Here is a 22,178-nt window from a genome sequence, read left to right as displayed (position 1 = left end):
CTTTTGAAATGGCAAGTACCAAGTGGATCCATTATGTAGCACGAGAATATAAGGATCTCTACCCTTCTCCACCCCGTATACTGTGGTAGTTTCACCGCAATTGTCCAGCTTGGCCCCTCTCATTACTGAGACGTCTTCTCCATAATGTCCCAGCTTGCAGGTTGACACTCAACTCGCACTGAGACATCCCGGCTTCACAGTTTTCATCCGCCCTGGACACTGCGCATGGCCAAGCCATGTAGCTCCACATTCTGGAGCCCCACATCCTAGGAACTGAGGCAAGAGACACCATGAATGTGGAGAATAGCAACCCTGCTATTCTCTAGGGTACCACAGAGCTGCATCTGTGCCCATCCTCATCCTCTGCACTGGAGCTGCTGAGTGGTGTCCTCTAGACAGCCAGTGCATCCACATCCTTGTACAAAGAGGTGAATTTCAAAGACCCCCCCTTTTGAAGAGAGACTGTCCAGATCCTATGACCTTACCAAGAGGACTCACGTCAATGAGGGGACAGAGGTTTTCATTTGTTGTATTCACTGTTCTCTCCCCAGCACTCATCAGTGCCTGGCACATAATAGTCAATAAATCTTTAATAAATTAGCAAATCTAATATTAAGTAGTGTTTCACCAATGGTGAAAGGTTGACTCAAAAGATGTCACAGGTTTGAGAACCATAAAAAACAAATGTCACATTATGATATACAAGCAGGGCCTACTATGGGCTGCGACAGTCCTGTGAGAATTCTGATTAGATGTCCTTTCTTGAACAGCATGGAGGCCACATGAGGGCGAACGGGTGCAGGAGAGCTTCACACACAGCAGGCAGCTAGCCAGAGACTGAAAATAAATCAGAGTTCCACACCCCTGCCCCAGCAAACCCCATTCCCAAAGGCTCCACCTTTCTGTCTAGCATAAAAGTTAACGTCAGATATGAATATAGAATATTAAATCAAATATCAAAAGGGATATCGAACAATAAATGAGAAGGGATTGAGACAGAAAACAATGTCACCAGCCTCCAGCAAGTTAGTTAAGCTTCTGCTTCCCGCTGTAAAACAGGGGTGATGACAGCACCCTCCTCACAAGACTGTAGGGAGGATAAAAGAGTAGTCGCTGTAAAGGGCCTTATAAACTGTAAAGTTCTGGGCATGCCTATTGGAAATAATGAGGGTCTTCTCAGTGCCTACTTGCTTGTAGCTACATTCCCTAGCACCATCCTTTATCTGGAGGGGCAACAAGTTACCCTCCCCAGTGCGGTTAAGGCCTCAGCCCTCACCTGGTTAAGGAGACTGAGGTTCCTGAGCCCAACCTCTAAGAGGGACGCTCCTGAACCTGTAGAACGCAGCGGGATAGAAAACCTGAAAGCCATTCACACGGGCAGTCGCACGTCTACCTAGGACCCACCTCCAGAACACTCAGCAAGTTCCTTCAAACGACCTGAACAACGTTAACTCCTGCTCCACACAGGAAACACACACGCAGACCTCACCGCCATTCCCTTCTTACACAACACACGCTGACAGCCAAGTGCAACTTAGGGAGGACGCTCACGGCGCCCTGCAGAGCGAGGGCCTCGAAGGTGTCAAGGCTGCAGTCCCCCTCACCCCTACCTAGTCCCCCGATGCTCCATCTTCCTCCTACGTGGACGGTTGGCTGTCGGGAGTCAGGGGATCCCAGCCCCGGGCGGAATCCGGCTCAGATCGGAGGGGCGAGAGCCCTAGGAGCCGAGCGAGTAGTGCTCCAGAGCGCGGGCGCGCGACTGTCACATTCCTGCCGCTCCCTGGGGCGCGGGGGACAGGCCGGCGCCCCCACTGTCCGGCCGGGCCGCGCTCCGGCTCCTCCCGGCCGGCGCCGCGCTCTCCGAGTCGGCTCCGGGCGCCGGGCACGAGCTGCGCCCGCCCTCGCGGCCGGGAACTGCCGGGCGCGGCTCCGACTCCAGCCCCGCCGCTGCGGGGGCGGGGAGCCAGCGGAGACGGCTCCTCCGGGCCAGTCCGCGGGCGGCGAGTGAGCTGGCCAGGTGCCCCCGACTCTCCACCCGGAGGAGCTGGCGCGGCTGGACAGCCCCCTCCGGACGCCGGCCTGCCCGGGGCAGCCCGCGGGAGTCCCGCTGGTTCCAGAGCATTGGAGCTTGTCTGCGCGCTTCCGAGTCGCCACCCGGCTCCTCCAGGGCTGCGGCGGCCCCACTAGAATTAGTTGAGACAACTCACCTAGCCACCACAACCTGGCTCTACTGCCCCCCGGAACCTGGCGGCGACCCGCGAATTGAATTAGCGACTGCAGGGCAGCAGATCCCGAAGCAAACGATCGCCAGAGCGACCTCTGGGGCTTGGTACCTGGCCCCGGGCTCCCTCCGACTGGCTCTGTGCACTAATTTATTTGTAGCTCCGTTGTTTCCTCTTCTGTGAAAAGGGATGGTAAAAGCACTCATCTCATGGAGTGGTTGAGAACATTAAAAAAAATGAGCTAATACATATTAAATAGTGCCAGGCCCAGAGCTGATACTACTCACGCGTTATCTGCTGGTTTCATTGTTATTGTTGTGAGCCTGGATGAAAAAAGCAACTTGAGTGTCATACTATAAAATATTGATACCAGACTTGGGGGCAGACAAGGTTTTTAAACTTTTAGACTTAAAACCCAAGTATTCTCATCAGCTCACTTTACCAATAAGAATTCACACCCAGGGGAACGCAAGAACTACCAAGGTCATGCAGAGAACGCCTGGCAGGATCACACCTTGGGCTCCATGCAGGGAGGGGAAGGAACGGCGCTGGGCTTTCCCCCTCCACGTTCCAAGTCTTCAGCTAGTGGCTGGCCCCTCCAGCTTGTTTGGAGGTCTTCATGGGACATCCTCCAAGAAGACTTTAATAAATGATGATAGCTTCCTTCCTTCCAGTACACACCACCCTTCCGGCATCCTTTCAGACTGGGCAGGCTCTTGTTCCCCTAACCCCACCCCTGGATATGCCTCTTTAGAAACTCAAGAATTGAGGCAACCTGAGCCTCAGCTGACCCAGACAATTCCGGGCTGGAGGAAAGATGAAGGAATCGGTAGCAGAAGCTTAACTGCCCTAAAAACTGTCATGCAACCTGGCACGACAATTTCTCATTTTTAAACAATCTGATTCCAAAAGCTTTTATGGTTCCTTTTTCCTTTTTTTTTTTGAGACAGAGTTTCACTCTTGTTACCCAGGCTGGAGTGCAGGCTTACAACAGAGGCTAATGATGTAGCATTATGAGAATTCATTAACAATCCCAGCTCTTAATTGTCCTTTATACAGCAGAGGCTCTCACAGCCTTGACTCCACTTAGAATCACGGGGGACATGGCACTCCTGTGTTCACAGCAGTCATATCAGAGTCTCTGGGGCTGAGGCCCAAAAGGCAGTGATTTTAAAGCTCCCAAGTGATTCCAGTGTACAGCTAGGGTTGCAAGCAGTTGATCCTCGAGGCTCCCACACTGATGCCACTACTCTGAATCCTCCAACTGAATGCTGCTTCAACCACATGTTCAAACAGCAGTTCTGAAAGCTACAGCAGGTGGGCCTGGCTTGATACTGTGGAACCAGCCAGGAAGTACTATGCTGGTGAACATAAACTTGTCTTGCCATTTACATTATAAAGGTTTTTAAGCATTTTACAAGTAGAAAGTGAATTTGATTTGTGTAACTATGTAGAAATAAAATCTACAATTTTCTCTTGTTTAAGTGTTGTCCCCTTTCAGCCACTCCTACCCAGTGTCCTGCTAGACATGCAGTCTTCTGGACCCAGGTGGGACTCTCAAACACCCGCCCAACACAGAAATGGAATTGAAAGACCTCCTCTTTCTTACTTTACAACCACTGTTCTGTGACCTTGAAGTCACCTCCTCCCTCACTCAGTCATCCTGACCACTTACTTTCACTGACTCCCCTTTATATTTTTTCCTTGGATAATGGGTGTGCCTGCCTGACTCACTCCAGCCCCTAGGTAGGAGGCTCCCATAAGATGGAGACCGTCATCCCTGAATCCCTATCTGCTCTGGTCTCAGTACCACAAAAATGCTCTGAGCACATCAACATGCTTCAGAGTAAACATTACCGCTTACACTGATATTGTATACTAGTCATGCAATTCAACAGCTCACATCTTGGACAAAAACTTGCAAGAAACAGAAATGGCATCCTTAGCGTCTGGACACCTTCTGGAGCATCTCCCTCCCACCTCTGAAATGTTTATCATTCAGGAGACTTGACTGAGACCTTGTCCTCTGAGGGTTTTTGGTTTCTCCTCCACCTGTCTAGCTGATCAGATCCCAGGACCCTCTTTGGGAAGAGTCTCTGATAATACACATGAAACAAAATCATATTGACTGACACAACATAATCCAATGCCTGAAAAATAAAGCATCTCCTATGGCCCAGGTGGCAGGACATTTTGAAAGACTGTCCGTTACAAACATTAAAGCTAGGCTTGAAAGAAATGTTTTATGCTTTTTATCCTTGAACCTCCAAAGCCAAAGTATTGGAAAACCTAGATCACAAAGTTTATATCATAAACCATGGAGTACAGAAAAATGTATGGTAATATAAAGCTATTTGTTCCCACTCAAAGGAACAGAGTTGACCAGCAGGAGGGAAAGGGAGAAGCAGAGGGAGGAGGCTGCTGTTTACTAGACCCTGAAAGGTCTCTCTGAGGGGTGGTCCAGAGCTTCCACTCTTCAGCGCCACCTAACAAGAGAAATGCTGATACATTAGGCCATTCCTGCATCACTATTAAAAAACATACCGGAAACTGGGTAATTTATAGGAAAAGTGGTTTAATTCTCTCATGGTTCTGCACGTTATACAGAAAGTATGCCACTGGCATCTTCTGGGCTTCTGAGGAGGCCTCAGGAAACTTACAATCATGACAGAAGGTAAAGGAGGTGTAGGCATGTCACATGGCCAGAGCAGGAGGAAGCCAGAGAGAGGTGGGGGCGGTGCCACTCACTTTTAAATGACCAGATCTCATGTAAACTCAGTGCAAAAGCTCACTTATCACCAAGGGGATGGCCCAAGACATTCCTGAGGGATCTACCCCCACGATCCAAACAACTGCCACCAGGCCACACCGCCAACATTGGGGATTTTTTTTTTCCTTTGAGACGGAGTCTCACTCTGTCACCAGGCTGGAGTGCAGTGGCATGATCTCGGCTCACTGCAACCTCCACCTCCCAGGTTCAAGTGATTCTCCTGTCTCAGCTTCTCGAGTAGCTGGGATTACAGGCATGCGCCACCACTCCCAGCTAATTTTTGAATTTTTAATAGAGATGGGGTTTTATCATGTTGGCCAAGATGGCCTTGATCTCTTGACCTCATGACCCACCCACCTCAGCCTCCCAAAGTACTGGGATTATAGGTGTCAGCCACCACAACCAGCCAGGGATTACATTTTAATAAGAGATATGGGAACAGAAAAATATCCAAAGTGCATCACCTGGCCTCCTCCTGAGTGAAGAGGTTGATGGAGAAGACTGGAAGAGAGTAATGCCACTTGGCTTCCCAGCATGTAGTTCTGGACACCACCAGGGTTATGGCAAAGCCCTGTGTCCAACATGGCCTGAGCCAAGAAGCAGGCCTGGCAGCAGACATAGCTGGGCCTCAGGGTAGGCTGCCTTGAGAAAAGTCCATTGCATCCCAGGGTGTTCAGGTAAAGTAGCTGAGAGTCCCCAAACACTCAAAGGGGGCTGTGAAGGAGATAACAGGACCAAGGAGCCCTTGGACTTGAGGCTGATGAGACAAGCATGGTCATAGCTGAAGTTTCCAAGAACAGAAGATGACTTATGGACCAGAACCCCCCACCCCCAACCGGGACACCAGGACAACCATTATTCCAGTCTGTCCACTTCAGCCCCACCACCCCCAAAGAACTCAACTGATCCTTCAGAAAAAAACAAATGCAGGGTTTGGAAGGAAAGAATTCTGAAGAGATTGTGTCATTACCCCCAAAAAGACTGAGTCTTGAAGCAGTAAAGACAAAACAACTCTAAATTAGTGAGATCTTTTTCTGCCGTCAAGTGGAAATGGGAATTCATAAGCCAAGTTGACTTCAACTGTAAAGAAATAAAGAAAATTACGTTTTTGCACAGGGGGTTCTTAATTTGCTACACATATTTTTGTTATTTATGGCATTGCCAGTAATCTCTCACAGAACCATAATACAGACTGGAAACCACTGTCCTAGATGGACTTCCTTCTGTAGCCTGGGTGTTTTTGCTCCTCTCGTACACGTTCTGTCTGCTGACTTTCAAGTAACCACTTTCTTATCTACATCTTACTTTACTTCTCACTACAACTTCTCAGTTTCAATCAACTCAACACTCTCCCTTTCCCTAGGCAATGGGTGGTAGGCTACTATGACCATCTTTCCATTCATATTCCTCTGATTTAATAAGACCTTTACCAAGCAGAAAGCCACATGTGAACAGGAAATAAGAGCTGGTGAGAAAGTGTGACATATATCATAAGATGGTCACCGACAATTAACCATCTCTTAACCTCCTTAATAAGAGAAGAAAGATAAGACATAAATGACAGGCAGACCAGCCAACTGTTCTCATTGCAGCTTGAACCTTGCTCAATGAAGGCAAATGACTGAAAAAGGCTTCTTGCACCTGGTTTTTCCCATGTTAACAGATACACCACAGCAAGTTCCAGAGGCCAATAGACTTGGCAATATCCAAGTACTGTTGCATCTAACAGAACCAGATTGGTGGCCTTTGTCTCTCATGCCAGTGGCTTCTGATTGCTTTAACACATAAAATTTGAAGCACCAGGAAATGAAGTGTCTATGGCCACCCACAAGGCAGCCCCTCCCAGCTTCCTTCCGTCCGTCATATGCCAGACATGTAACAAGAATACAACCCTTTTTACATTTATTCTTAAATTTAATGCTCTTTCCCTTATGATTCTACACAGTCCCACCAATCTTTGGTTTCCTGCAATTTTTCTGTAATTGATCTCTAAGTTTTGTCACTTTTCCTTTTCCACAAGCAACTTCCAGAATCTAGATTTTCATGTTGGAGCCTTTCAACCTTTTAATCTTTCTGAATACAACTGTCAATGTATTTTCTCTAGATTTCTCCCTTTTAATAAGATCAATGTAGTAAACTAAAAATAACTGCAAATTCTTTGCTCCTCATCTAATTCAGAGTTAAGTCTAATGTCCCTCCCCTTGAATCTGGACCGCCTTGGTGACTTGCTCAAACAGTCTCAATCAAGAGAATGTGGTGGAATTGACTTTCTGGGACTTCTGAGCTCGGTCATAAGAAGCCTTTCAAGTTCTTCATGGGCCTCTTAGACCAATCAGTGTTGGTGCCCAGAGCTACCAGGTAAGGACCATGACTGTTCCAAGACCACCATAGTGTTAGGAAGCTGGAGCCACATGTGGACCACATACAAGTGCCCCAATCCATAGTCCCAACTGTCAGCCAAAGTATTTCCAGCCATGAGAGTGCACCCTCTTGGATGTTAGGCCAGTCAACTCTAGTCAGCGGCTATATGGCTACATCTGCATGACAGGCCCCAAATGAGAACTACCCAGCTGAGCCTCATCAACCCACAAAATCATGAAAGATAATAATACACTGCTGTTTTGAGTCATGGAGTTTCAGGGTAGATTGTAGCACAAAAATAGATATTCAAAACAATGACTATACTCAGGAATGTGTCATAGTTCTCCATGGCTTAACCTGTACCATATAACTTCAGACTAGCATGCAAGGTATCTCAGAATTAAACCAACACCAGTCCTCTTTTCTCCAGCATCACCTGTCAGCAATGTCCAATTACAAAAGGCTTCCTTAAGATTATTGTTGTAACCAGCAAACAAATGAAAACAGAGCTATGAGATGGTCAAATATGTTTAGTTTTGAATATACTACTTTGCGTAAAAGAAGTAGCTATAACTATGTACTTTTAAGGAAATGCTGACTAGAACGATTTTGTTTCTAGTGATGTTACTCAATGATTTTCTAAGAACTAGTACAACCAATGAGAAATAAGTCTCCACTAACAAAGGTACTTAGAAGAGTGAAGAGCAGGCCACTATCAGCAAAGGAAAAAGAAAAATCAGATGCAGGAGTGCCATATTTGTTTAGTCATTTCCCTAACGTCCAAATATTACATTCACATTCAACTATTCCTCTTGTATTTCTTCAGAACAGACAACTTGGCAACAGCTCAGTAATAGATGAATGGCTTTCCATCAAGAATTACTGTTACCCATGACTGCCCTGAGAGAGAAAGGAGCTGGGAAAGTTCTCTGCCTTGGGCCCAGGGGTTGGGTGAAGAGGCCATAAGACCACTGATTCCTTCTTTGCTTCTGGCACTCTCATGAATAAATCACTGTTTGACGAGCCTGCTGGCAGTGCTGAGCTGCTCCTACTCTGGGAGAGTTAGACTCGCTGATGAGCTCAGAGTACCAGCTAGAATATAAGCTTGTTTGTCCTCAGAGGCCAAAGCCATGGATCTTGAGTCCTCCTGAGAGAGGTAATAATAGAAGCCTATGATCTGAATTCCTCGGTAATGGCATAAAAGACTCAGGACCCAGAACTCGACGAGATATTGGGCAGAGACCCCCTGAGTGTGACTTAGGCTTGGGCTCTCAAAAGGTGGCTACAGGATTCCCTCTTTTATTCCTCTAGATCTGTACTATGCAGTTCATGTAGCCTCTGGAAACATGTGGCTAGACTATTTTAAATTAAATTAAATAAAGATGTAATCCCTCAGTTGCACTAGCCACATTCAAGAGCTCAACACCCACACATTGCTAGAGGCTATCATATTAGACAGGACAGATACAGGATATTCCTTCACTGCAAAATGTTCATTGGACATGGCTGCTTAAGGTTTGGATAATTCAGGGACTCGAGAACAAAAGTCCTTCTCTGGAAAGCCAGTCTTCATCCAAAATGGACAGTCTGCTCATTTTAAATCCATATTCGAGCAAGAATCTTCTTCACACTCTTCCTCTTTCCTTTTGATCAACCACGTGATCAATCATTCTGTCTTTCATTGAATCCTACCTGCTCTCATGTGTCCTCTGTATATTAGGTTCTCGGCTTAAATATTATAATTGTTATAATCATTAACATAATTCTTTGTAACTATACAGATTCATGCCTATATTCTAATATTTCTAGTAAAAATAAATGTAAGATCTTCAGAGATAGGAATACATGTATTTTGTAGGGGTGAGGAAACTCTTTATTCCCTGTCCCAAAACATTCTTATGCAACTCGATCAGGGCTCAGAATGTCAGAAGCAGTCAGCTAAAAAGGAGAATATAAAGCATTTTTTTATTGTAAGTATCTCCCACAAAGTTCTGCTGCCCTCACAGTGATTTCTGGCAGAGGCAACACTGCGGTTCCCAGACATAGGGTCATAAAATCAGCAACAGGTTGTTTATTACCTTTTGATTTTTAAAAAAACAGATTTTAAATAGCATTACATTAGCCAATAAAATTGTAAAAATCTTACCGTGTTCTACATTTTTGTCATTCCTCTTTGTTTATTCTCTAAGGAAAAAAAATACTTATGGTCCTCTGCCCTGTTCCTTTGACATATTAACTGTGTGTTTGTAAACAACCTAACAAGATCCCAGCTAAATCTGGGCATGAAAATAATGACACAGGAAAACAGTCTCTAAATTAGAAGATGCCCATAAAAAGTCGTGTAGGTATGCACCCAGAACCTAGGTTTTCCTAAGAGCATGAAGAACAAGTCCCAGCATGTAAAAGTTTGAATGAAGAAGAGAGCCACAAGTTTACTAGGGTAAGAGTTTTTTCCCCATGCTGTCTCAGAAGGAGAGACCCTCAGGAAGAACATGGTGATTGAGAAACTATTGATTGCTTTTTCTGTTTTGTCTGCTACCTTCTTGGATGTAGTGATGCAGGTATCTGAAGGACCCAGAAAAAGCCAGTAATTTGGAAAGACTCTGAAACAGACTGCAGAGAGAGCAGCCTAAGCCAGAAAGTGTAGGGTGCAGAGAACACCAACAAGAATAGCGCCCGCACATTGTGGGCTCTGGGGCAGAATAGTCTCTGCCATCATCACTGCTTCACATACTGATCTTGCATATCTTTGGCCAGATATATTCCTGTTGTTGTATTACTGAATGCTATTGTGAAGGCTATTGTTTTTACATTTCAATTCCTGAATGCTCATTGCTAGTATATAAGTATACAACTGAGTTTTGTATATTGATCTTATGACCTACAAAACTCACTTATCACTTCTAGTAGATTTTTAATAACAGATTCCATAGGGTTTCCTACATAGAGCACCATGTTGTCTACAAATAGAAAGCAGTTCTTTTCTAATCTGGACACCTGTAATTTCATCTTGACTACTTTACTTTTTTTTTTTTTTTTTTTTTTGTACCAGCTAGATCCCTTAATACAATGTTAAAGAGAAGTTAGGAAAGTGGACATTATTGCCTTGTTCCTCATCCTAGAACGATAGTTTTCATTAAGTACAATGTTAGCTGTAGATGTTTCTTATGCATCCTTTATTGGGTTGAAGAAGTTTCCTTCTATGTCTAATTTGCTGAGAGTTTTCACCAGGAATAGATGTTGGATTTTGTCAAGTGCTTTTTCTGCATTTTTTGAGATAAATTATATGATTGTTTTTCTTTTTTTAGTTTCATAAATATGGTGAATTACATTTATGGATTTTTCCAGTGCTTAGCCAACCTTACATTCCTGGGATAATACCTGCTTGGTCATGATGTATTAGCTTTTTTTTATAAACTGTTGGATTTGATTTACTAGTATTTTGTTTAGAGTTTCATATCTATACTCATGAAGAATACTGGTCTGTACTTTCCTTGTAATGTCCTGTTTGGTTTTGATATCTGGGTAATATTAGTCTCACAGAGTTGGGAAGCACTCATGAGTTGAGAAACATTTACTCCTCTTCAATTTTCTGGAAGAGTTTGAGTAGAATTAATATTATGTATTTCCTTAAATGTTTTGTTGAATTAACAAGGAGAGTTATTTAGGCCTGGAATTTACCATGTGGGAAGATTTTTAACTACAAATTCAATTTCTTTAATAGATAGAGGGCTATTCAAGTCATCTGTTTCTTTTTGAAAGAAGCTGGTAGCTTGAGTCCTTCAAAGAATTTATCTACTTCATCTAAATGTATGTGTTTTATGCCTAATTTTGTTCCAAGTATTTCCTTATTATTCGTTTAGTATTTGTGGTGTAGTATAGTGATTTCACCTAGTTCCTACCATTGATTGTTCTGTCTTCTCTTTTTAATCCACAATCAGTCCAGATAAAGGTTTATCAATTTTATTGCTCTTCTCAAAGGTGTCATTAAATGACATCAAAGCTTTGCTGTCATTGATGTTCTCGACTGTATTTCTGCTTTCTATTTAGTTGCTTTCTGCTTTGATCTTGATTATGTCTTATCTTTTGCTTGTTTGGTGTGTAATTTATTCCTCTTTCTAGTTACATAAGGTGGAGGCTATGGTCACAAATTTGACAATTTTCTTCTTTTTTAAGTAAGCACTTAGTGCTAAAAATGTCTCCATAAATGATATCGTAACATCCTACATATAAGAACCCATTTTCCCTTGCCTGACCTTCATGCTATTTTTGTCATTCATTTTACTTTTACATAGCCTATAAACCTCATACTGCATCATTATTACTTCTGTTTAAATAATTTTCATTTAATGAAATTTAATAATTTGGCATTTCAGAAATAAAAATTCCATTTGACCCAGCAATCCCATTACTGGGTATATATCCAAAGGACTATAAATCATTCTACTATAAGGACACATGCACACAAATGTTCATTGCAGCACTGTTTACAATAGCAAAGGCCTGGAATCAACCCAAATGCCTATCAATGATAGACTGGATTGGGAAAATGTGGCACATATACACCATGGAATATTATGCAGCAATCAGAAATGATGAGTTTGTGTCATTTGTAGGGACATGGATGAATCTGGAGAACATCATTCTCAGCAAACTGACACAAGAACAGAAAATGAAATACCACATATTCTCACTCATAGGTGGGTGATGAAAAGTGAGAGCACATGGACACAGGGAGGGGAGTACTAAACACTGGGGTCTATTGGGGGGAAAAGGGGAGGGCCAGCGGGAGGGGGAGGTGGGGAGGGATAGCCTGGGGAGAAATGCCAAATGTGGGTGAAGGGGAGAAAGGAAGCAAAACACACTGCCATGTGTGTACCTATGCAACTGTCTTGCATGTTCTGCACATGTACCCCAAAACCTAAAATGTAATAAAAATAATAATAATAATAATAATTTGGCATTTCTAGGCTCTATCCTTTGGATACACCTAGATCTCCATCTATATCCTTTTTCTTCTGTCTGAAGTATTTCCTCTGACATATTTGTAGTGCAGATGTTGGTGATGAATTCAGCTTTTATGTATCTGAAATGGTTTTATTGTGTTTTTGGTTTTGAAGGAGGTTTTCAGTGTACAGAACTCTTGGTTGATGGTTTTTTTCTTTAGCATATTAGAAATTCTCCAAAGTCGTCCAGCTTGCATGTTTCTACGAGGAATCTGCTATCATCTGTGTCACTGCTATTTCTTGGTAGGTGTATTTTTGCCTAAGGCTGCTAAGATTTTTTCATTTATTGCTGGTTTTAAGCAATTTATTTATTTATTTTTTTAATTGGATTTTAGGTTTTGGGGTACATGAGCAGAGCATGTAAGACAGTTGCGTAGGAACACACATGGCAGTGTGCTTTTCTTTTTTTTTTTAATTTTTTATTGGATTATAGGTTTTGGGGTACATGAGCAGAGCATGCAAGACAGTTGCGTAGGTACACACATGGCAGTGTGCTTTGCTTTTCTTCTCCCCTTCACCCATATTTGGCATTTCTCCCCAGGCTATCCCTCCCCACCTCCCCCTCCCACTGGCCCTCCCGTTTTCCCCCCAATACACCCCAGTGTTTAGTACTCCCCTTTCTGTGTCCATGTGTTCTCATTTTTCATCACCTACCTATGAGTGAGAATATGCGGTGTTTCATTTTCTGTTCTTGTGTCAGTTTGCTGAGGATGATGTTCTCCAGATTCATCCATGTCCCTACAAACGACACGAACTCATCATTTCTGATTGCTGCATAATATTCCATGGTGTATATGTGCCACATTTTTCCAATCCAGTCTATTATCAATGGGCATTTGGGTTGATTCCAGGTCTTTGCTATTGTAAACAGTGCTACAATGAACATTCGTGTACATGTGTCCTTATAGTAGAACGATTTATTAGTCTTTTGGATATATACCCAGTAATGGGATTGCTGGGTCAAATGGAATTTCTATTTCTAAGGCCTTGAGGAATCGCCACACTGTCTTCCACAATGGTTGAACTAATTTACACTCCCACCAACAGTGTAAAAGTGTTCCTTTTTCTCCACATCCTCTCCAGCATCTGTTGTCTCCAGATTTTTTAATGATCGCCATTCTAACTGGCGTGAGATGGTATCTCAATGTGGTTTTGATTTGCATCTCTCTGATGACCAGTGACGATGAGCATTTTTTCATATGATTGTTGGCCTCATATATGTCTTCTTTCATAAAGTATCTGTTCATATCCTTTGCCCACTTTTGAATGGGCTTGTTTGTTTTTTTCCTGTAAATCTGTTTGAGTTCTCTGTAAATTCTGGATATCAGCCCTTTGTCAGATGGGTAGACTGCGAAAATTTTTTCCCATTCTGTTGGTTGCCGATCCACTCTAGTGACTGTTTCTTTTGCCGTGCAGAAGCTGTGGAGTTTCATTAGGTCCCATTTGTCTATTTTGGCTTTTGTTGCCAATGCTTTTGGTGTTTTGGTCATGAAGTCCTTGCCTACTCCTATGTCCTGGATAGTTTTGCCTAGATTTCCTTCTAAGGTTTTTATGGTGCCAGGTCTTATGTCTAAGTCTTTAATCCATCTGGAGTTAATTTTAGTGTAAGGTGTCAGGAATGGGTCCAGTTTCTGCTTTCTGCACATGGCTAGCCAGTTTTCCCAACACCATTTGTTAAACATGGAATCCTTGCACCATTGCTTGTTTTTGTCAGGTTTATCAAAGATTGTATAGTTGTATGTATGTTGTGTTGCCTCCTGTGCCTCTGTTTTGTTCCATTGGTCTATATCTCTGTTTTGGTACCAGTACCATGCTGTTTTGATTACTGTAGCCTTGTAATATAGTTTGAAATCCAGTAGTGTGATGCCCCCCGCTGTGTTCTTTTTGCTTAGAATTGACTTGGCTATGCGGGCTCTCTTTTGGTTCCATATGAAGTTCATGGTGGTTTTTTCCAGTTCTGTGAAGAAAGTCAATGGTAGCTTGATGGGGATAGCGTTGATTCTGTAAATTACTTTGGGCAGTATAGCCATTTTCACGATATTAATTCTTCCTAACCATGAACATGGAATGTTTCTCCATCTGTTTGTGTCCTCCCTGATTTCGTTGAGCAGTGGTTTGTAGTTCTCCTTGAAGAGGTCCCTTACGTTCCTTGTGAGTTGTATTCCAAGGTATTTTATTCTTTTTGTAGCAATTGCGAATGGTAGTTCGCTCTTGATTTGGCTTTCTTTAAGTCTGTTATTGGTGTAGACGAATGCTTGTGATTTTTGCACATTGATTTTATATCCTGAGACTTTGCTGAAGTTGTTTATCAGTTTCAGGAGTTTTTGGGCTGAGGTGATGGGGTCTTCTAGGTATACTATCATGTCGTCTGCAAATAGAGACAATTTGGCTTCCACCTTTCCTATTTGAATACCCTTTATTTCTTTTTCTTGCCTGATTGCTCTGGCTAGAACTTCCAGTACTATATTGAATAGGAGTGGTGAGAGAGGGCATCCTTGTCTAGTGCCAGATTTCAAAGGGAATGCTTCCAGTTTTTGCCCATTCAGTATGATATTGGCTGTTGGTTTGTCATAAATAGCTTTTATTACTTTGAGATACGTTCCATCGATACCAAGTTTATTGAGGGTTTTTAGCATAAAGGGCTGTTGAATTTTGTCAAATGCCTTCTCTGCGTCAATTGAGATAATCATGTGGTTTTTGTTTTTGGTTCTGTTTATGTGGTGAATTACGTTGATAGACTTGCGTATGTTGAACCAGCCTTGCATCCCCAGGATGAATCCTACTTGATCATGATGAATAAGTTTTTTGATTTGCTGTTGCAGTCGGCTTGCCAATATTTTATTGAAGATTTTTGCATCTATGTTCATCATGGATATTGGCCTGAAGTTTTCTTTTCTCGTTGGGTCTCTGCCGGGTTTTGGTATCAGGATGATGTTGGTCTCATAAAATGATTTGGGAAGGATTCCCTCTTTTTGGATTGTTTGAAATAGTTTTAGAAGGAATGGTACCAGCTCCTCCTTGTGTGTCTGGTAGAATTCGGCTGTGAACCCGTCTGGACCTGGGCTTTTTTTGTGAGGTAGGCTCTTAATTGCTGCCTCGACTTCAGACCTTGTTATTGGTCTATTCATAGTTTCAGCTTCCTCCTGGTTTAGGCTTGGGAGGACACAGGAGTCCAGGAATTTATCCATTTCTTCCAGGTTTACTAGTTTATGCGCATAGAGTTGTTTGTAATATTCTCTGATGATGGTTGAATTTCTGTGGAATCTGTGGTGATTTCCCCTTTATCATTTTTTATTGCATCTATTTGGTTGTTCTCTCTTTTATTTTTAATCAATCTGGCTAGTGGTATGTCTATTTTGTTGATCTTTTCAAAAAACCAGCTCTTGGATTTATTGATTTTTTTGAAGGGTTTTTCGTGTCTCAATCTCCTTCAGTTCTGCTCTGATCTTAGTTATTTCTTGTCTTCTGCTGGGTTTTGAGTTTTTTTGATCTTGCTCCTCTAGCTCTTTCAATTTTGACGATAGGGTGTCAATTTTGGATCTCTCCATTCTCCTCATATGGGCACTTATTGCTATATACTTTCCTCTAGAGACTGCTTTAAATGTGTCCCAGAGGTTCTGGCACGTTGTGTCTTCGTTCTCATTGGTTTCGAAGAAGTTCTTTATTTCTGCCTTCATTTCGTTGTTTACCCAGTCAACATTCAAGAGCCAGTTGTTCAGTTTCCATGAAGCTGTGCGGTTCTGGGTCGGTTTCTGAATTCTGAGTTCTAACTTGATTGCACTATGGTCTGAGAGGCTGTTTGTTATGATTTCAGTTGTTTTGCATTTGTTGAGCAGTGCTTTACTTGGCAGTGTGCTTTTCTTTCCTTCTCCCCTTCACCCACATTTGGCATTTCTCCCCAGGCTGCGCTTGTCCTCGTGTTTCTTAAGATTCACTGTACTGCTTGGATATGTGGGTTTGTAATTTTCAATTCAGCTTGGAAAAGCCCTGGCCATTATTTCTTCAAATATTTTTTCTGTCATTCCCCTTTTCCCTTGAGTCATTTCAATTACATGTATATTTGGTGACCTGAAATTTTCCCACTGCTTTGTGAAACTCTGTTCTTTGCTTGTTTGTTTTTCCTCCTCTCTGTTTATTTTGATTAATTTCTATTGTTATGTCTTTAGATTCACTAATTTATTCTTCTGCAATATCTAATCTGCTATGAGTCACATCCAGTCACTTTTTACCTCAGAAATTGTAGTTGTTATCTCTAGAAGTTAGATGTAGGCATTTTTACATCTTTTTTTTTTTTTTTTTTTTTTGAGATGGAGTTTTGCTCTTGTTACCCAGGCTGGAGTGCAATGGCGCGATCTCGGCTCACTGCAACCTCCGCCTCCTGGGTTCAGGCAATTCTCCTGCCTCAGCCTCCTGAGTAGCTGGGATTACAGGCACGTGCCACCATGCCCAGCTAATTTTTTATATTTTTTTTAGTAGAGACGGGGTTTCACCATGTTGACCAGGATGGTCTCAATCTCTTGACCTTGTGATCCACCCACCTCGGCCTCCCAAAGTGCTGGGATTACAGGCTTGAGCCACCACACCCGGCCTTTACATCTTTTATTTCTCTACTTACCTCTTTGTATGTATAAAATGCAGTTATAACAACTGTTTCCGTATCTTTGTCTCCTAATTCTAACATCTCTATTAGTTCTTGGTTGGTTTTGACTTATTTTCCTCTTTATTATTGTCATCCTTATTTTCATACCTGGCAATTTTTTGGTTGGGTGCCAAACATTGTGGATTTTAACTTGTTAGATGCTGAATATTATTGTGTCTTGGGTTGCATTTGAGTTATTGAGGACAGTCTGATTCTTCTTTTTTTTTTTTTTTTTGAGACGGAGTTTCGCTCTTGTTACCCAGACTGGAGTGCAATGGCGCGATCTCGGCTCACCGCAACCTCCGCCTCCTGGGTTCAGGCAATTCTCCTGCCTCAGCCTCCTGAGTTGCTGTGATTACAGGCACGCGCCACCGTGCCCAGCTAATTTTTTGTATTTTTAGTAGAGACAGGGTTTCACCACGTTGACCATGATGGTCTCGATCTTGTGATCCACCCGCCTCGGCCTCTCAAAGTGCTGGGATTACAGGCTTGAGCCACCGCGCCCGGCCCAGTCTGATTCTTTTGGATCTTGCTTGTAAGACTCAGTAGACAGGACCACAGCATCATTCACTCTAGGACTCATGTTATCCCACTTCTGAAGTTTGACCCTTCTGAGTTCTCCAACAAATACCTATGAAGTATAAGACTTTCCAGTCTGGCTGGTGAGAATAGGAATTATTCCTAGTCTTGTCCACTATTTTCTCTAATCTTTTAGGGTGGTGTTTTTTCTGACTTTGGGTAGTCTTCTCACATGCAGCGGTGTGCCAAATTCTTGAGTGGGACCCTCTAAACTGAAGAGCTTTGAAGTTCTTCCTCTCTGTAGCTGTCTCCTTTCCTGTGAACTGTAGCTTCCTTGATCTCCCTTGGCTCTCAGCTCTGTTTCATCAAGTCAGGAAGTTCACTGGCCTCTGCCTGGGTCACCCTTCCCTCTCTCACATCAGTAAGCAGAAGTCATAGGGCTTTGTTTTCTGCCTCTCATGAATTACTGTCCTTCCTTAACTGATGTCCAGTATCTTAAAAACCCTGGTTTTGTATATTTTGTCCAGTAATTTAGTTGTTTATTAGAAAGTAAATCTAGGGCCTATTACTCAATTCTGGCTGGCATCAGAAGTCTACTGACATAGTTTCTGAAGTTTACCAATGAGGATGCCTGAGGTTCTTTACACATGATCCCCCAAATTTATTTTTTAAAGTTTTTGAAAAAGTTTTGAAATCTTTATAAAACATAACAAAGAATTAATATATGTTAGTCAAGACCAAGACTTTGGAGGAAGGAAGTAAACTGTGAACAATGTCAGATAAAGCACAGCCTGGCAGCTGCCATGCCCTAGAGGCAGACAGAGAAGTTAAGAGGCACCGGCCGGGATGGAAAACCTACCAAGGTTGCGCCACCGAGAGTGAAAAGGAAAGAACAGCTGTGAAGGAAAGAAGAAAGGTGAGAGGGAAGGAGACATCTAAAGGTCAAACCTGCTGTCTCCAGGGTTGCCAAACCCAAGAATTTTGAAAGGAGAATCATTAGTGTGATTGGTTGAACACAGGTATCAGGAGGAAGTTGAGAGGGAATACTGAGAATGTTCAAAAACATTATTACAAAGAAAGAGTTATGCTATATTATTGGTTCTCAAAGGTTCCTGAGATCCTTTCAGAGTCTTCAGGGTTAAAACTACTTTCATAATAATTCAAACATGGTATGTGTCTTTTCCATACACATGTAGAGGGGACTTTTCCAGAGACTACGTGATGCGTAACAACTCCAAGATTGAATGCAGAAGCAGATATGAGAATTTACCTGCATTCTGTTGAGCTGAGCATTAAAGAGATTTCCAGAACAACGTAAACAAAGTTTAAAAAGTCATTCTTTTTGATACTTTTGGTTTTAAAAAAAAAGTTTTTATAAAAGAGATGTTATTTATGTTAACAGGCAGTGAGTTTATCAGCATTTTTAAATAATCGTTAAAAAATTATTTTTTTATTTCTCAGTTTTAATATCTAATATGGTTAATATCAATAGAGTTAACCATGTAGACACAAGCTTTTTAAAGTTCTGGACAGTTTTTAAGAGTATGAAGTGGTCTTCCGACCAAAAGTTCAAGAACTTCGCTCTACATAAAGCTTCTGCAGCCCTCTGAGACCACTGTGTAGTTCATCAGAGTGTCTACCTAGGAGCAAGGAGAGAGGGCAGACAAAGAGGTCAGAAGAGAGGAGCGCCCTCTCCAACAACTGCTTCACCCTGACCCTGATTTTGAAGGGATGTTTCACAGCACAGGGCCCCTGTCTGCTTCCCCTTAAGGACCTGTGTCCTAAGTCATCGTTGATATTTGAACTGCTCCTTTAGAGGGCACAAATCCTGCCCTGAATTTCCCAAAATCACCAATTCCCTTTCTAATTTACTGCACCACAGCTTTCTTAACTGTTCATCTGACCTATGCGTAATAATTGGCCATTATATAGGAAAGAAATATCTAGATTTCAGGCACCTATCAGGTTACTGAGCATGATTTAGACACTTTAATAAGACACATCACATTTAATCCTCATAACCATGAATGGTATTACTACTTTTGTTTTGGGGGGTGTTTTTGTTTTTTGTTGGTGGTGGTGGTTTTGGGGGGGTTTTGTTGTTAGATTCATTTGCTTGCTTGTTTGTTTGTTTGTTTGTTTGTTTGTTTGTTTGTTTGTTTTTGAGACAAGGTATCACTCTGTCACCCAGGCTGAAGTGCAGTGGCACCATCTTGGCTCACTGCAGCCTCAACCTCCTGGGCTCAGGTGATCCTCCTATCTCAGCTTCCCAAGTAGCTGAGACTACAGGCCTGGACCAAAACAAGCAGCTTATTCATTGTTTGCTCTTTTATTTTTGTAGAGACAGGGTCTTGCTATGTCACCCAAGCTGGCCTCAAACTCCCAGCCTCAAGTGATCTTCCTGTATCAGTCTCCCAAAACTCTGGGATTACAGGAGTGAGCTTCTATGCCTGGTTACTGCTCTTATTTTGTAGACAGCAACAGACATCCTAGAGAAGTTAAGGAACTTACCCAAGATTACCCAGTGAGTAAAATAACTGAACTGGGATCCAACACACTCTCCAAAGCTGATCATCTTCCCCCTTCACATTGTTGCCTTTTACTATTCTACCATTGACCACTGTCACTTTGTAAAGTTAAAAAGCAGGCTAAAACATATAGGAGTTTGAGATTTGCTATCCAGAACCAGAGGAAGTGTAGAATGATGGTTACTAGCATAGGCAATGGAGTCCAACTGCCCCAAATGTATTTCAGCTGTCCAATGTACTATCTGTGTAGCAGTAAGCAAGTCACTTAACTTCTCTTATGCCACAATTTCCTTGATGGCAAAATAGTGTTATCAATAGTCCCCATCTTATTGGGTTGTTGGGAGAACGGAATAAGTTAATACTTAAAAAAAATTTTAAACATTGTCCAGCACATTGTCAATGGTGGAGATCATTACCTGTCAAACATTCATTATATTTGGGTAGTTATGTACTCAGCCTCTCTGAACTTATAAAATGGGCCTCATGTACCTATTCAGTTATACCAGGGAGGCATTGAGAAAATTACATAAAATTAATGTATCTGACAGTATGCAAATAAGCAAATATCACTGGAGCTTCATTGGCCATAAACTCATAGTGTGATGTCATTTTGGAATAGGGAGTTTTCGGTAAAGAGTAGACCAGTATTTCTGACTAACAGAGTATCTACGAGTCACTGCAGCTGATAAATTCCTCATTCCAAAAACATCAACCAAAACCACATTTAAAAAGCAGAGTATTTCAACACAAACATTCAAGTGTAAGGTTACCAAGTTTGAAATGCATAAATAACTTGATCTTTGTGTGACAGGACAGCAGACTCAGTCAATAAGTGAAGAACTATTGAGAACTGAAATATAAACACTCAAATAAAGAAAGGAAACAAAAGGTTGCCTTGCAATGAGAAGTTTCACAACATTCTTTATGTAAACTCAGAAATTAAATAATTGCCATGTCAAAGTGGTTTTGTTTCTCTTCATTTTTCATTGTTAAAAGTTTTATCCAAACCTGAATCATTTCCTGTCTTGATAATTGCAATATGGCTTTCTCATTCCTCCTGCACAACTAACATCCAAATCACTATTGCCAAAGAGATTTTCCTCTGTTATTGCTAAATAGGTATCCCAGATCATTGGATGTTGCATGGACACACACACACACACACACATATCTCTGTCTTAACCCGAACTCCCTACTGGAGCTTCCTAGCATGTGTCACCATCTGACTTACTGTATATATTACTTCTTGATCTTGTTAATTAACTGTCTATCCCCACTAGAATGTAAGCTTCATGAGGGTAGGTTTTAGTCTGTTTTATGCACTGTTGTATTATCATTGTCTTGAATGAAGCCTAGTATATGGTAGATGCATTTTATATGTTTACTGAATGAATAAATGTGTCATTTAACTCTGCCCATTAAAGGTTCTTGCACTTGATTTCTGTATTTTTCAATCTCGTTCATTTAATAATATTTTCTCTTCTCTCCCTCAACCTTTTTCCACAATGAGTTATCGTTGTCTCTGCCATCTTTGTTTTCTGTCACCATGCACTGCCCATGAATGTGCAGGTATTAATTTTAGGACAACCTGTCCTGGTTCTTCTGAGCTGACTCACCCAAAGGATTGAGACCCAGGGCAAAGTGGTCCTTGCTGTTGACAAAACAGGGGACCTGAACATGACACTGACTGAGCAAAGCAAAGAAGGGAGAAGGCTGAAATCTGGATTACCAGTCAACCATCTCCAGGACCACCACACCCAAGGGCTCTCAAGAGGGGTTTGCACAGGAGCTTAGAACAGCCTTCTAGACTGACAAGTAGGCCTCTGCATTAAAAGGGCTGAGAAGAGAACTGAACCTACTGACATTCTTTACTGAAATCCAGCTGCTTCAAACACAGGCTGGATAGCCACTGGCCCAAGATATGTCAGAGGGATCTGGTGAGTTAGAGAGAGGGAGGGCTTGAATCAGTGGTTCCCATGGCTAGCTGGGCAGCTGCTTGCACATTCTAGAGCCCTACCTGAGCAGAATCTCTACAGACACTGCCTGGGAATGAGCTATACCCTAAGGGAGTTTTAAATACAGGTGGGAGTATTTTTGATTGTCTATGCTTGGGAGGGGAGGGTATGCACTTAC

General features: G+C 42.3%; 1 protein-coding gene across 8 annotated transcripts in view; it reads right to left on the bottom strand.

Moving 5' to 3' along the window:
• IL1R1 (interleukin 1 receptor type 1) overlaps window positions 1-22,178 on the bottom strand; it is a 154,035-nt gene that overhangs the window by 35,716 nt on the left and 96,141 nt on the right. For 2 of the 8 annotated variants that reach the window (XM_035271784.3, XM_035271785.3), the window contains exon 1: window positions 1,611-1,909. The exons of 4 other annotated variants lie outside the window; for them this stretch is intronic. The gene's annotated coding sequence lies outside the window, so the exon portion shown is untranslated. Of the gene's footprint in view, window positions 1-1,610; window positions 1,910-2,207; window positions 2,357-2,736; window positions 2,913-22,178 lie in introns of those variants that run through there. 2 more of the 8 variants (XM_054244651.2, XM_002757453.6) reach the window with 2 other exon arrangements.

The sequence above is a fragment of the Callithrix jacchus genome, chromosome 14 (assembly GCF_049354715.1).
Source record: "Callithrix jacchus isolate 240 chromosome 14, calJac240_pri, whole genome shotgun sequence".
In the NCBI taxonomy this organism is placed as follows: domain Eukaryota; kingdom Metazoa; phylum Chordata; class Mammalia; order Primates; family Cebidae; genus Callithrix; species Callithrix jacchus.
The sequence above is the reverse complement of the archived record's forward strand: the minus strand, read 5'-3'. Positions and strand labels throughout refer to the sequence as shown.